Source organism: Nomascus leucogenys, chromosome 4 (assembly GCF_006542625.1).
Source record: "Nomascus leucogenys isolate Asia chromosome 4, Asia_NLE_v1, whole genome shotgun sequence".
NCBI lineage: Eukaryota > Metazoa > Chordata > Mammalia > Primates > Hylobatidae > Nomascus > Nomascus leucogenys.
In genome coordinates, this window is record NC_044384.1 from 19,227,261 (window position 1) to 19,236,034 (window position 8,774).

The following is an 8,774-nucleotide window of genomic DNA, read 5'->3' on the forward strand; positions in this document are numbered from 1 at the left end:
TCTCTAACTTCAAGGAAATCAATTTAGTGGGACACAGACTCTAAGAAAGTTAATTTTAAAACAATGCAATAAATCCAGCGCTAGAAATATACATAGGTTGCTATGGAAGCAAGAAGATAAGTTCTGTAAGTAATTACATTTCCATTTCTGCCTTAGCTACAGGAAGATAAGAGCTAAGCTCTGTGCTCGATTACAGCAACATCACTTACCACAGCATGTTTGCTGCTTCTTTCTCCTCCAATTTACTTTATCCATTTTATACTTTTTAATTCATTGCACTATATCTTGTTTCTGCCAAGTAAAAAACAAGGTTAAAGGATTTAGCTAAAAACGCATAATTTAAAAAATTTCTTACCAGATATTACTACTTAAAAAAATTTTTTTAATTACAGGGTAGGAAGCAAAATCGTGAGTATTTAGTAGTGATATTATATTCCATAAACACATGTGTATTCTAAATAGAAGTGTTAAAAGATAAAAAAATAAGAATTTAAAAGTAAATGTGAGGCATTAGGTATAATTTATACAATCTGTTTGGCGGTAGAGTGATAAGTAAAGTGACCCACAACCTCATTTCTCTAAGAGGAACAAATCTATAGATATAATGAAGCAGAAAGCTCAATGCTTTTTATTATGGATCTCGCTTAATTTTAAAGAGCCACCTGGAAGCTAGCTAATAGAATGATCCTCATATTCTGGTACGAGTACATTAGCTCATCCCAGATTCTAATTTCCATAAAGTCCACTGTCTTAGCACTATTGCTCAGACCTACTAGTCACCTAATGTCATAAGGTGTGCTGCTTTAGAGATAGGAAAAGTGCTGTTTTCTTATAGAGAAGTCTGTGGTTTGAGTGACATTTTATTTAATCGTGATAGCTCAATTCACACTGGTATCTACCAGCTCTATACAATCCCCTTCCTGGGCAGTTTGGAAAATAAAACAAATCCTACTGGTCCAAACAAATATAGATCCCCCTAATTGAGGTATCAGTTTTGGGGATGTTGCTCTAACCAGCTGAGCTTTCTGGTGGCCTACGCTTTACCTTTCTTCCCTCAGATTTTGTTCTACAAAGTAGTAAATAAAATAAAATAACATTAACAATAATATACATTTTCATCTCCATTTTATTCTCCACTCTCTAAAAGTCAAACATCTTTAGGAGGGTAGCTTTATGACAGGTAACTTGAGAGGGTAACTTTACGAAGTTATAGATGCAATACATATTAACGTATCACTCAGCTCTGTCATTTTCTAGCTGAGTAATCTCTCTTGCAAGGTACTCAATTACTCTGTGCCTCAGTTTTCTTATCTATAAAATGGGAAATCTAAAAATACTTATTGAGGAAATTTAATACATTTTTAAAAAGTGAAGTGCTTAGAACAATGCATTCAAATACTAAGTTCTCTAAAAGAACTATTGATCTTGTTATTGGCATTGTTATGCTATTATCATACTTATTAAGGAAAATACCAGAATGCATCTGTGATATGCAGAAGAGTTTGTCCTGGCTTAGATGCCAGATGAATGACAAAACCTTCCAGTTGTTAATTCCAAAATGTCCCTGCACTGTGCATGCTATCTTGTCAATTTAACATTCAGCCAAAGTTTTCAGTGACTCAGAGTACTTTCAATATAATTTACAGCAGCTGATGAACTGGTAGGTGTTTTCTTCCCTGATAATCAGAATTGCTTAAATAACAGTGTCTCTATTGCTTCAAAAACAAATTTGAAGCTCATTGAAGCAGTCATATAACCTTTAGAGCAGCATATTTGTGTTTATTTTCCAAAACTTTATTGTCTACCCTCACCCTGATTCTGTTTCTGTTAATAGTTACATTTTAATATGTGTGTCCTTGTGTACACTGTCACAAATACTTTGTGAAAGTTATTAATACACAATAAGAAATAACTTTCCTTTATACTTTACTAAAAGATCCTGTGTTACCTATGGGAAGAAATAAATCCATGAATGATCATCCTTGCAAATCTCTGTGAGCTCTTTTGAATTATACCTTCACTGTCTTGGCAGTGCCCATCATATATTTTAACCAAAGCTTCCATGAATGAAATAAAAGTAGATAATAAGAGCAGAGATAACAAAACAGAATTTTGAATAATTTATTTGTTGCAAAATCACTTCCTGATTGTATGACTTCACTGTTATTCAATGTTTATATGGAAGATAGTCATCAAAAAATTTCAAAATAAACAAAAGACTTTCTGTGATAATAAAAAGCAAACTTAAATATAGCATATTTAAGTTTAGGTTATCAAAGTAAAACTGTATGTACTTCCCCTTTCACCACTTCCAAGTAATCATGCCTGTAAAAAGGTGTTATGATCTCACACCTTTTTGGGAGCTCTTCCCTTCCTTAGCTTCCAGGCACTAACAGCTGTTTCCTCAGTAGTAAAACTGGGTACAGGGCTGCCGCATACTCAGGCTGACTATGTTCATTGATTTAACAAGTGCCAACTTTTCCAAATACATTTTCTAGCCAGGACACCACGCAGTATGTTATAGAAGTTCTCCAAAACAAATGATGATTTCTGGACTTCTTTCTGCAATAGCACTAAGTCTCCTGCTACAACATACAAAAATAATAAAGGATGCAATATTAAAAATGAAGTTTCATACTTCTGAAGTCTGCTTCTATTTTCAGAGCTTATACTTACAACAACGCTGGTTTTGTTACCCCCTCTCACAGCCCTGCAAGATTATCCAGGTGTAAATAGTACTGAAGCCGCCAAAGTTTCTAACGGTTTTATTTCGAAGTGCACACTCACACATACATAAGCCTGATGGAAACTATCTTCTAGTGCTCAGCCCCTGAAATGATTTCCAGGTTACCAAGCATGTATGAAAGTTTTTATGAAAACGGAAAGAACATTGAATTACCATTCATTGATGTACTGTTTATTTGCCAGATATAGGCAAATATCTGTTTGCCTATGTTAGGGATACATGAATGAACAAACCAAAAGACTCTTCCACCATGGACATTCCTTCCTCACTCAGGGATGGATGAATAGTTGGATGGATGGATGGATGGATGGATGGATGGATGGATGGATGGATGAAAAGAATAGATAGATAGGCAGACAGACAGACAGAATGAAGTTTATCAAACAATGGTAGGTACACTGGAGATTTAGAGTACAAAAACAGGTTTCTAGTTGGATAAAGTCTGATGGATAATGTGATATATGAAGAGGAAACTGAAAGAAGTGAAGAACCCTGGCATGCAGATATTTAGATGAGGAACACTGAAGAAGAAGCAACAGTGAGTGAAAGGCCCTGATCCAACCTAGCATCCCTGTGAATTTCAGAGAGTGACCCAAAGGAAGAGTGGTGAACGCTGAAGTCAGAAAAGCAATGAGTGAGCCTGATCAGCTACCATGACAAATTTGGCAATTGATCTGAAGGCAAAAGGCAGCCATTGGTTCGTTTTTGAGCAGAAGAGAAACGAGATCTAACTTCCATTTTAAAGGGATACCTTGGTTGTTGTGTAAGAACACAGCATGGGAAGAAACAGAAAGGCCAGATGGGAGAATATTTCAACAATGCAGGCAAGAGATGGCAGCACCAGGGTGCAGAATGGTAACAGCAGAAATGGTGACATCATAGATTTGTATGAAAGGTAAGCATTAAGGATGCTCGATATATTGGATATGACATGTGACAGAAAGAGATGCATAATGTCGGCTTCCTAAGTGTGGGATCTAAATGGTAGAGTTGCTTGAGCTTGGAAAGCATGGGAGAGGAGTAAGTCTTGGGGTTTGGAAAGATTATAAATTGGGTTATGGACATGATAATTTTCAGACCTATAAATATATTAACCTTGAGTTTAAAATGACACCATTGTTTTTACAAATGATATTTACCTTAATAAATCATATTTTCTTTTTTTTTCTGAGATGGAATCTCACTCTGTTGCCCAGGCTGAATGCAGTGGCATGATCTCTGCTCACTGCAAACTCCACCTCCCGAGTTCTCCCACCCCAGCCTCCCAAGTAGCTGAGATTACAGGTATGCACCACGTTAGGCTAATTTTTGTATTTTTAGTAGAGATGAGATTTCACCATGTTGGCCAGGCTGGTCTCAAACTCCTGACCTCAGGTTATCCACCTGCCTCAGCCTCCCAAAGTGCTAGGATTACAGGCAAGAGTCACAGTGCCCGGCCTAAAATTATATTTTCAAATTTGCTTTGTCTGGATTCTTTTCTTATTCTCAGTAGCTCAGTAGAAACCACTGACAAAAGTTAGGAAAGCTCATACGCAAAATATGTCAATAATCATCCAATATAATTTATCTAGGACATGATGTTTACATTTATTTGGAGCAATAATATCCTTTCTTACAATCCTGCTCCTATTTTGGTCTCTAATTTCTCCTTAGCAGTGTTTGTTTCCCCCTCTTTGCCTGTGACCAAGATTGCCTTCATGTTCCCATCAGGTTGACAGCTTTAGCCAGGTTTTATCCTGACTCTAGGTCCCTGACCTATCATTTTCTTAGAGTATTTACTTTAGAAAACTTTCAATTATTAATTCTTTCACTGACACTTGAAAAAGTAAAGCTCCTCTCGGTCTCTTACCACTTTAAACACCCAAAAAATGTCTCTCTCAAATACCTAAGAGCCATCTCTTTCAAGTGTAATGCAATCAGGAAAGCGCTTCTACCTTCCAGTCTCTGTGGAAGGGTAGGAGCCTAGCAAATACAGGTTGCTGCCTCATTGACCAACCTCCCGCTTACACATTTCACTACCCTTTTTTCTTTCTTTCTCTTTTTTTTTTAAGATGCAGTCTTGCTCTGTTGCCAGGCTGGAGTGCAGCAGCGCGATCTTGGCTCACTGCAACCTCCGCCTCCCGGGTTCAAGCGATTCTCTTGCCTCAGCCTCTTGAGCACCTGGGACTACAGGCGTGCACTACCACGCCCAGGTAATTTTCGCATTTTTAGTAGAGATGTGGTTTCACCATGTTGGGCAGGATGGTCTTGATCTCCTGACCTCGTGATCCGCCCGCCTCGGCCTCCCAAAATGCTGGGATTACAGGCATGAGCCAGCGCGCCCGGCCCCCACTTCACTACTTTTCTATTAGCTTACCCCAGCACTTAAAAATCCTCCTGCCTTCTGTTTGAGCAGAATTCAGTTAAATCTCTCTTCCTTATTTCAACAGTCTTGAATGAAGTCTTCCTTGCTTGTTTAACTCCATCTAGTGGAATTTTCCTTGACACCTGAAGAAGTTTCTTGATGGAGAAGATAAAATATTTATAAAATACAAATTAAAGGCTTCTGTTCTCTCCTGTTATCCATTGGGGAATCTATGAAATATCAGCAAATCCATTGGTCTTATGCAGATTGCATCTTGGCCTATACTTCTAATACTTATTTGTCCTTAACATTTTTAAATTCAAGGCTTGGTAGATACACTAAATAGTGTCTTACAAAAGATTGTATGCTATGATCAGCAACAGAATGGAGGGCTTCAGGTCTAATAGTCTAGTTTCTGAAATTCCTTTTACTCTAGATAAAATAAGAAGGGTAGTCAACTCTCTCTCAATTAAGTATTCACTGGCTGTCCAAACTGCCTGTCTTACCATAGATTTTTATTTCTTTAGTTTTCTAAATATCATATAGCATTTCTAAACATTGGAGAGAGTATTATAATAATGGTGCTGTGGCTGCTGCTGTAGCTTATAGATAGTGATAACAAGAGCTACTATATATGAAGGTATCTTTCTATGCTAGACCTATACTAATTACTGTACACATATAAACACATTTAATGCTCACAAAGCCATGTAAAGTAAATACTATCATGCCTTGCACCCATTCTAAAGACGATGAAACTTAAGAATTAGAAGGTAAACAATTTGCTTAGGATTACAGTGAGAAAGTAATCTTTTCCTATACACCAAGTTATTTCTACAGCCAATGCTCTTGCACAGAACCACTGCATTTTAAACCTTGACTCACCAATTATTAAATTTCCCTTTTGAAGTATTTAAACCTGCTGAAGTTTCAGCAAATTCATATTTAAATATGTATAAAAAATGCTGCCCAGGACTTTGTTGGACTTAAAGGAGCTCATCCATATTCACTCCTTAGCACAGTACTCAACCAAAATAAACATCAATAGTAGCATTTAACTTTTCAGAACTTTGGTTTACTTACTACATTTATCCAAAATGCTATACTATTATCTCATAAGACTTTACGAGTCCAAGACACTGGTACATTATTATCTTATCACTCTGACTCTCATGAACCAGGAATGGGCATTACCACACATAGAAACATCTGTGATTCTATTTGAGTTGAGAAGCATGTAGAAACCTAGGCAAGAGAACTGAGAATTTTGAAAATTAATTTCTTATTCTGTTAAGGTAGTCAAGAGACAGCTAAGGCAGTTCAGAAAAAAAACTGAGAAATTACAGTGAGGAGATTGGGAATGAAAGTCAGAGAGATCTAGCAGGTCACAAAACAGTGTTCCCAGCCACATTTGTGATTTCTGTTTTTTGAATGCAAATGGAAAGTGTGCTTGCATGAATCAATGAAGGGATTTCTTACCGACATCACTGAATTCCCCCTTGCTGGCTTTGAAGTTAGCTCAAATTTGATGTTTCAGATACTTTAAGAAGTAGGAAAAAGTTTGTTCTCTTAGCACATGTCAAATTTTGTGTGGATGTGTAAATTCCTGTTTTCCAAAGTTGGAAAACTTGCCTTTTCTTTTTTCAGTGTAGTCATTTTACAGCAAGTACTACTACTGGCTTTCAGTGGTACTAAAATGCCATTCTGAATGAATGGGGACAACATCATTTCAAATAACATGAATATTACATCAGGACAATGTTGCACAAGATGAGTTTTTCTCAAAGCTTTCTTTTCATCTGCTTAGAAACTAAATATATGCTTCAATTTTTTTTGTAACATCTGCAAGCTACTTCAATAATTAGATACCCTTTCTTTGATTCCTTAATGTAGGAGATACTTGAAGCTCAGCTGCAGTTAAATGGCACTCTGTCTTTTATCCGATTGTTCTTGAAAGCACCAAGTTGTCACTGATCCAATAGAGGTCTGCTCCCTTGTCTGTTATTCAAAAACTACTGTAGCAGAAAGGCATGGGATTGGGCTGGGTATTGGTGACATGGAGCTACCAGATCAGTCCAAAATGGCAGAAGTGAAGGAGACACCTGAAATGACTTCACACCCAGAAGGGAGTGCAGGGATTCATCGTAGTGAAGACAGAAGTGACTGGCTCCTACACAGCCATCACCCCCATGGGGGATGGATTATAACAAACAAGTAGCTAATGCTACCATACTCAGGAAGATACAGATATAGAGCCAGGCCTCGTGGGACCCTGGTGTGCACACAATTGCCGTCTAGAACCCAACAGCAGCCCTAGTGATCCGGTTGTTTTACTCCCTAAAGGCATTCCCATCAAAAGTACCATGGGCAATCCTATCACCACACACTATGCCAGCCTCACGCACAACTTCACCGGGAAGGCACAGAGTACCATGAATGAAATTGATCCCTAGAATGACCTTACCTTCCTTCAAATCTGCTCCATGAAGAATGAAACTATGGTTGCACCAGGTAAAGACTATCTCCTGATTGTGATTCAGAATCCAAGGGAATAAATCACTCTTTTGGCCCTTGTATCATTCATTAATTTAATGCCCTCCAAGATTAATAATGTTAATTAAGTCAATGGAGTGGCACATAGAAATTGCCTTAGAGCCCACTCAAAACAATACAGTCACACAAGCTGGCTGGCATCTCCACCCACCCCACCAAAGGATTCCCTCTGCTGTGCCAATTTTTCTCAGGGTTCCTGAGAGGGCCGTCTTTCCTCGTTTCCAGGTTTTGGGGCAAGAGCTTGTAAGAAGTCCACACTCAGCTTCCTTCCGACCTTCAGTTCACTCTTTTGCCCTTGGAAAACACTGTTTTTCTTTAACTAAAAATCACCGAAATACTAACCAAAAAAAGTGTACATAAAATAGCCTGGAAAAATATATTTAAAAAACTTCCAAACACACATACAACTGTTAAAAAAAAACCTGTTATAGACACACACATATACACACTTACATAAAGACAGCAAGTAAGGAAGTGTGGACAATATCCACTTTATTATCCTTATATCCTATTCTCTTGCCCATGTTTATACTTTATATCACTTGTGCTGAGAACTTTTAAGACATTAATTTGTTTTTACACACACACATACATAATGCATATATACTCACATACATACATATATACACACACAGAGGTTTGTGTTTGCATGTATGTTTATATATTATTTACACATATTTGTGTACTGATATGGTTTGGATTTGTGTCCCCACTCAAATCTCATGTCAAATTGCAATCTCCAGTTTTAAAGAGGGGGCCTGGTGGGAGGTGACTAAATCATGGACGGATCCCTCTTGCTGTTTTCATGATAGTGAGTTCTCATGATATCTGGTTGTTTAAAAGTGTAAGCACCTTCCCCTTTGCTCTCTTCCTCCTGCTCCAGCCACATACAACGTGCCTGCTTCTCCTTCGTCTTCTACTATGATTGTAAGTTTCCTGAGGTCTCCCCAGCCATGCTTCTTGTATAGCCTATGAAACTGTGAGCCAATTAAACTTCTTCTCTTTATAAATTACCCAGCCTCAGGTAGTTATTTATTGCAATGTGAGAACAGACTAATTACATATGCAATTTTTCAAATATATGCCTACAAGTATTTCCTTTTATTTAAAAAAGTAACACATCATCAAGTG

The 8,774-nt window shown here is 37.6% G+C and overlaps 1 pseudogene; it reads left to right on the forward strand.

Annotated features, from left to right (window-relative positions):
• The first annotated feature begins 7,170 nt into the window (after positions 1–7,170).
• On the forward strand, positions 7,171–7,645 carry LOC105739622 (annotated as a pseudogene).
• Positions 7,646–8,774: the final 1,129 nt, after the last annotated feature.